The sequence below is a fragment of the Podarcis vaucheri genome, assembly GCF_965113315.1.
Source record: "Podarcis vaucheri genome assembly, chromosome: 7".
Lineage (NCBI taxonomy): Eukaryota > Metazoa > Chordata > Lepidosauria > Squamata > Lacertidae > Podarcis > Podarcis vaucheri.
In genome coordinates, this window is record NC_138765.1 from 93,788,206 (window position 1) to 93,793,093 (window position 4,888).

At 48.3% G+C, this 4,888-nt stretch overlaps 1 long non-coding RNA gene across 1 annotated transcript in view; it reads left to right on the top strand.

The window, feature by feature from the left end:
- LOC309536599 overlaps positions 1–3,853 on the top strand; it is a 12,695-nt gene extending 8,842 nt beyond the window's left edge. The window contains exon 2 of the long non-coding RNA XR_014221663.1: positions 3,415–3,853. This is a non-coding gene — a long non-coding RNA (uncharacterized lncRNA). The remainder of the gene's footprint in view (positions 1–3,414) is intronic.
- Positions 3,854–4,888: the final 1,035 nt, after the last annotated feature.

The following is a 4,888-nucleotide window of genomic DNA, read 5'->3' on the forward strand; positions in this document are numbered from 1 at the left end:
TAGTCACCGTCACTTGGGACTAACTTCTTTATGGAATGGTTCTAGTTGTTATGTAACCTAAGTCTGCCTTCAGGGATAGGTCTGTGAACCTGAATGAATCTGTTGAGTAAACTACTTTTATATTAACGTTAATCAGATTCTTGTCTTTATTCTTTTTAAGAGGGATTAGAGGGGATTTTACCAGGAAGGAATCTTTAATAGTAAGGCTCAGATGAGTCAGCAACAAGCTGATCGCTGCGTAATTTAAAAAGGGGGAATGTTTGGAACTCTGCTAGAATATGGAACTTGCCAGCGCAAGTTAGGAAGGATACCATTAAATAATATATCCTCTCCTGCCTCCCTAATCATCCCCACATGAGTCTTATTGGGAAACTCTGCTTCTGCTTAGTATAGAACGTTTCTGAGGCAGGATGGAGAACCTTTTCCAGGCAAGGGCCACATTCCCTCATGGGTGACCTTTCAGGGGCCACATACCAGTGTGAGCAGGACCAGAGGGGAAAGTGGGCAAGACAAACAATGCTACTCTTACCCTGCACTCCAAAAACCTTTCAAACACAATTTAGAGACTTTGACACCCACACCCACATGCACACACCTTGCAGTCAAGCAAGAAGCAACATCCAAGGACATATTCCAGCCTGGCAGAAAGACCTGAGGGAGGCCTGTTGCTGGGCTGGTGAGGGGGCAGGCCTGGAGAGAGTGCCAAAGGCCTGAAGGGCCAAAGTGCCACACATTGTTTTTGCTTCCAATTCCACTGCCTCCATGTGGCAGCTGCTGGGTAACTTTGGGCTAGTCACACTTCTCTGAAGTCTCTCAGCCTCACTCACCTCACAGAATGTTTGTTGTGGGAGAGGAAAAGAAAGGAGATTGAGACTCCTTCGGGTAGTGATAAAGCAGGATATCAAATCCAAACTCTTCTTCTTCTCCTCCTCTACTTTTGCAGCCCCAGACCTCCAATCTGCAGGGACCTCAACTGTTCTCCAGGAATTCTCAAAGATTATTGACAGAGACTCTGTGATTATATCTGCAAGCTTGGGTGCAGCTCATCAGGCCCTGGAGATTTGAATTCATTTAAAGTAGCTCATTGTTCCCTTACCCTCTCTTTTCCTATCTTGGGCTGCAGCTCCCTCCTTACATCATTCCTTCTGTTATCACCAGGTTGAGCAGTCCAGCCTTCTCTCTGTCACCCAATACCATTTCACGCGTCTTCATGCAGAGGACCTACCCCTTGTTTGTTCTTCCTCTGGCTTTGAATATAGTCAAATAAACCTTTTAAAATTGTTTTCAACCTCTCTTGCAAGCCTGAGCTCATTCTGAGCTTTAGCCCGCCTGACTTTCCCCCTGCAACTGTTGGCTACTCATGCATGCTCCTCCTTTGTGATTTCCCCTTTCTTCCATTTCTCATACATGCCCTTCTTAACCCTCAGCTCATCTGCAAACTGTTACCAGACGTCCCCATTTCCTGGAGACTGTCCCCGGATTTGCGAATAAGTCCCCAGACAAATTCCATCCCCGGAATGTCCCCGGATTTCATCTAACATCCCCGGGAAACGCAGTCTCAGCAGCCCGGAGCAGTTGGCTCTGGCTGGCTTCAGGAGCTGCTTGGAGGCCCCCATATGATGGTGGTGCAGGGGCTCAGAGATGCGCCTTCTGGGCTGCCTCCACCTTCCCTGACCCCAGCAACTCAGCTGGGAAGGGAGGCTTCATGCTGCCTATTGGAGCAGCCTCCCAACTCCTACTTGTGAGCAGGGCAGGGGTCTCTCAGTTAGGCAATGGGAAGCCTCCCTTCCCAGCTGAGGGATCCCAGCCCCCTCCTGCTTGCATGAAAGTAGGAATGGGATTGGGGCTGCTCCAATAGGCAGTGGAAGTTCTGTGGGTGTTGAGGCCCCCAGGGCTCCCAGAGATGGTGCCTATGCTGGGCTGACTCTGCTGGGGGATTTAGGTCCACCCATCTAGGCTCTCCAAATCATCCTGGGTCAAATCAGATGATATTGCTACAAGAGTTGGGCACCACCCCCACTCTCTGCCGAGTGTTGGTGAGATCCCAGGGGGTTCCAGGCACTCACCCAAGGTTTGTGCTCTTTTGGAGAACTGAAGACACGGCAGACACTGTTGTAGCTTTAAGAACTATGGCTTATTCACCTATTTACACCTTCAGTCTGTCTGGAGGCAGTCCAGATCTTACAGCACAACCATTTCAAGAGGGGTTTATTCAGGGGTGTATGAAGGGGGCGGGGGGTGCAACCCAGGGGAGGTGACAAGATGGCCCACTGCCCCCCCCCAGCTGCAGAGCGGCCAAGATCACATGCGCAGCATCCATACAAGATACCGCTTGAGCGCTGTCCGTACGGGTGCCACGCATGCGCACTCCATACGGGCGCTACGCATGCGCTGCCAGCTGTTTGCCCCGCCCCTCGGCGCCCCTCCCCAGGTGCTGGAGAGGCTTCCTTTGCCACTGGGTTTTTTCCCCACAGCAGTGCAGCCCTGGAGTCTGCCAATTGTTGGCCAAGCTCCAGGGGGATCGACACTTGAGGGTTCAGTTCTGGCGGATCAATGCCAACATCAGGCTGAATTACTGTAACGTACTGTCTGTGGGGCTGCCCTTGTATCTGGTCCAGAAGCTGCAACCAGGGAAGAATGCAGTAGCCAGATTACCTCTTGGCAGGGCAAGGTCAGGCAAGGTGAGGCAACTACTTCATGTGGCAGAATCCACTGGGACAGCATATCCCATGATTGACTTTTCTTCTACCCCTTTTTCCTGATGTCAATCTTTCTTCTGCCCTTCATCCTTGGTGCGCAGGGGGGGGGGCATGATTTTGCGGTAAACCTCAGGTGCCAAAATCTTTTGGGCTGGCCACAGGAGCCAGTTACTGGCAACGTGTTCCTCTGCTGTTGAGAGAGCGACACTGGCTGTTGATTTGCTGTCAAAACAGGCGCAAAGTTTTTGTGCTAATTTACAAAGGCCTGAACAACTTGAGTCCCAAATACCTTAAGGACAATCAGATTCTTTACACTCTGAGTTCCTCTGATGGGGCACTTCTGGCGGTCCTCCAGGCACCTGAGGTTTGCTTGGCCTTTACGAGGGAGCAAGCCCTGCCCTGTGGAACTCTCTGCCTGTAGACATTTGGCACAAACTGTCCCTGCCACCTTTTAGACATCTCTTTAAAATTGTACTTTTAAGACAGGTCTTCACAATATTTTTATTGTTAACTAACCAATATTTATTGCTGTTCTATTGTGACATCAAACAGAGCCAAAGAGCCTCCAGGCTTCCTCTTCCTTGCAGACAAACAAACCATTCTGTAGAAAACCCGTTTGGTTTTGGCAGCAAACCCAATGATGTCTGACCAGTGAGACTGTGCTGTGATTCATCAAGAAAATGACATGTCTTTATTTCTGCCTTTCTTGTTTAAGGCTAAGCCTGAAGAAGAGTTCTGTGAAGCTCAGAAGCTGCCTGTGTTCCTATCTGGTCTGGGGCCATTGGCCCTGCATCACATGAAAGGTTGTGCAGCAGGAACTGTGCTGGGTTGCATCTCACCCTTTATCTCCTTGACAAAGTAGCCCAGCTCATCCTTGACAGTCTTTATCTGAAAACTGTCTAGACTATGGAGCAAGCTGGGTATGAGCACATGTTTGTGGCTAGATTAAATTCCTCTTGCTATGACCTCTGGAATTTCAGCAGCTGTGGGAGGACTTGGGCACCCAGCAGGTGGGAGGTTACTCTGCTGCCCCAGGAGGAGGAGCAGGAATTCATGGAAATGTCAGGGTTAAATAAAGGTGACCGGAGTTGTGTGTGAGAGAAATATTATAAATGGAATTTTGAAAAAGTAAAATAACAAGAATGGAATTGTGAGTTCTTTGCAAATGCCTCTGTTATTTCTTCATCGGGCCTTTTCCACACTTGGCATCTCCCTGCCACTCGCCACTTATTCCTTTGGAAACCCTTGAAGGGCTGCGCCAACCAGAGGCAGGGATTTGGGTGGGTTGGGTTTGTGGCTTCCCCGTAATGTCCTTTCAAGAAGACTTGGAAAATGAATCTCCAGTGTTCATCAACATTGAGCCGACCCAGACAGCAGGCAGTCGGGGGAGAGGTGCCTGTTTCCTTGCTCCCTTGCTTGCTGAATCTCAGCCCTACCTGCAAGGCAAGGGAGCCACGCTTTCCCAGGAATTAGCAGAGGTTGCTATGCGTTGCTCCCATTTGACACATGCCCAATAATGGTTTTTTAAAAAATAAAAAGCAACATTTTAGTTCTTGTTTTCATTATTACAATTCATTGGCTGCCTTGAGTTCCTTTGGAGAAATTTAGGAAAAACCAACCATTTCCAGTGCTTGGCCCAGGACCAAGAAAGGACAGCAAATGGTCAGTTGCCTGAAGATATCTTGAGCCGTCTCCAGTATGGACTGAACAAGGGAAGGGTTAATAATGTTGCATTTCATCTCAGCTCTACACCTTCACAAACCTGGATGATGATGATTACATTTATTCAAAAGTTACAACACAGCTATGCCCACTACCATATCATAATGAAGCCTCCTAGTGTATTCTGGGCTCTAGGAGACTTAGTTTGATCAGAACTGAGTCTACTCTTCTAGAGTTAACACTAAATACACGACTTCTGTTAAAGGAGCCGCCCAAGACTGGAGGGCTGAGAAAATTTGTGTCCCGGGCTTCTTTGACTCATCTACCCATGTACTGTCTGAATCCAAGGGGGACACTGGTTGCCAGATGTGAGCTCTACTGGCATTATTTTCAACTCTCCTACCCCACTATCTGAATCTACACATTTTTCTTTTTCCATTTTGCCTAACAGACACATTTTCTCAAACCAATTTTCCCATATGTAGTGCATTTTTATACAATATTTTCACAGATGTATGATTTTTTTT